Raw genomic sequence first — 2,624 nt, 5'->3', positions numbered from 1 at the left:
GTCCCGTGGGGAGGGACGGTGGCTGCGCAGGAGCCGGCTCTAGCACAGGCCTGGAGCCTGGAGCTGCAGCGCCAGCAGGCGGAGTCCACAGGGCGCCTCGTCTTCTGGCCTGGGACGGGGGTGTCACCTGCTCTGCCGTCGCTGCCCCTGAGAGGAGTCTGTGCTGGGACAGGCGTGTCCGCTCCGTGGGGGGCAGGCTGCGTGTGGGATTCAACCCGCCTCAGTCTAGCGTGTCCTGAGTGAGAGACTCGGGAAGGGCCTCAGACCTTCGCTGCCCCTGCGTGACTGGAAGCAGGTGGCACACGAGTGGGTCCCACACCATGAGCCACCAGGGAAATGCCATCGAGTCAAAGAGATGGACCGCTGCAGACCCACTGGGGTGGCCACAAACACAGTGACCCGTGATGACAAATGCTGATGAGAATGGGGAGCAATTGGAACTCTCGTGTGTTTTTCGTGGAAATGCGAACTGGTGCAACCACTTTGGAAATCAATCTGACATTTCCTGTAAGACAGTAATTATATCATCCCTAAAGTCCACTCTTACCAATCTACCCAATAAAAATACACACATAAGTCCACAGGGAAACTGGAAACTTGTTGATTGCAGCAGCCTTACTCATAAAACGAACAGGCTTAAGCAAAGTAAATGTCCAAAAACTCATGAATGGTTTAACAATCTGTAGGACGTACATGCCATGGAATCTTTTTCTTGGCAATAAAAATGAATGAAGTACTAAATTAGGTCTTGATGTATTTCATGTATGAAAGTTAACCTAGTAAACATTTTCATGTATTAATCTAAGTTATGTGGGAAATGAAAATTGGATACACAAACCAAAGTTATAGTGATACTAGCTATTAGACTAATAGTTGTTTATTAATAGGGTGATGAAAATATTCTAAATTCATGTTCCAGTGATGGTTGCACAACTCAATAAACACTAAAGAAAATTTGAAGTGTATATTTTAAAAGGGTGCAATTTATGACATAGACATTATAATATATATTAATGAAGATATTTTAATAAACAATATGAAAGAGTGCAAGGTCACTGACTTTGGAAGGTCAGTGAGCATTTAAAGCAGGTCTGTGCGCTGAGAGTTAGATCCTCAGACGTGAATGCCTGGGGTTGGCCACAGTCAATGTTTTGCCTGGCGTTTGTCACAGGCAGTCGTGACAGTGATCACAAGAAAGCAGGGGCAGGTTTCTGTCTCACTTCCCCCTGTGTCTGCAGCACTGTGTGACCACTCAGGCTACTGTCCCAGGATGAACAGTAATAGTCAGCCTCGTCCTCAGCCTGAAGCTTCGTGATGGCCAGGGAGGCCGAGCTGCCAGACTTGGAGCCAGAGAACCGGGCAGGGACCCCCGAGGGTCTATCGCTATCATAATAGATGAGGAGTTTGGGGGCCGTTCCTGGGAGCTGCTGGTACCAGGACACAGAATTGCCCCCGATGTTGCTGCTGCTTCCCAAGCAGGAGATGGTGACGCTCTGCCCCGGGGCTCCAGACACCGAGGGCGCCTGCGTCAGCGCAGACTGGGCCCAGGACCCTGGAAGGGGGAGACACACACATGGTGACTCTGGGTCTGGAGACAAGAGGACAGAGCAGGGCCCCACGGTCCTCCCAGGCCCTTCCCTGGCCCGAGTCAGCTCACCTGTGCAGTGAGCCAGGAGGGAGAGCAGGAGCGGGGCCCAGGCCATGGCGGGACTGTCCGGAGTGCTGCCTTCTGTGCCCGCAGCTGCAGCAGCTTCCCCAGGTCTGTCCTTCCCCTCTTCATACCCTGAGAGGGGAGGCTCCTCCATGCAAATGGCCCCGGCTTTCTGCCCCCCCTGGGCCCTGGTCAGGCCCCTGTGCCTGAGGGTGTCAGGGGTGGGTGGGGGCGGGGCTGTGTGGTCCCAGGGGATGGGGAGGTCACAGCTGTGCCCTGAGCAGAGGGCACCAGGCAGGGCAGGTGCTGGTTCCAGCTCTGATCACCCTACACCTCTCAAGAGTAGACCCCGATCGTCCCCTGGTGTCCAGACCCAGAGACTCCATCGTGTGACATTGTCACCAGAGTGTCCCAGAGCCAGCACTTCCTCCCCACTGCTCTGTCCACTGCCCCAGTCTCATATGACCCTGATTTGTCAGAACCATTAAGACTGACTCTTCAAAATACAAGGCTAAGAGAAAATGGGGTTTATTCTTAATGATGATGCTATCTTTTTTAAAATGACATTTTAATAATTTCTCACCAAAAAGAATATTTGCTATACATTATTTTATCATAAAACCAAGTAAGCTTAGCAGAAAAAATAATTCCAAATACTAAAATTACCAAAAAGAACCAAAGGTTCGTGTGTGACTGTAGACGTGTGGAGGGCAGTACATGCACCAGCCGGGGTGAGCGAGTGAGCGTGGGGGGTGGGGCTGCTGGGGACCACCAGGGCCGTCAGCTTCGCATCTGTATCAATGACTGCATCACAACCTGGTTCCAGGACTGTCAGATTTTAAGTGCACCACATTTTATATTTCTCAAAAATTAATTTATTGAATATTTAGTCACCCAAATAACATAGGTGTATAAGTTTGTGTTAATCTATAGTACATTTTCATTTTGGTTTTATAAGCATAACCTATTTTAA

The 2,624-nt window shown here is 50.3% G+C and overlaps 1 pseudogene; it reads right to left on the bottom strand.

Annotated features, from left to right (window-relative positions):
* Positions 1-849: 849 nt before the first annotated feature.
* LOC105879302 (immunoglobulin lambda variable 1-40-like) lies at positions 850-1,828 on the bottom strand (annotated as a pseudogene).
* Between the last annotated feature and the right edge of the window lie 796 nt (positions 1,829-2,624).

Source organism: Microcebus murinus, chromosome 22 (assembly GCF_040939455.1).
Source record: "Microcebus murinus isolate Inina chromosome 22, M.murinus_Inina_mat1.0, whole genome shotgun sequence".
NCBI classification, from domain to species: domain Eukaryota; kingdom Metazoa; phylum Chordata; class Mammalia; order Primates; family Cheirogaleidae; genus Microcebus; species Microcebus murinus.
This window is presented reverse-complemented; position numbering and strand designations above follow the sequence as displayed.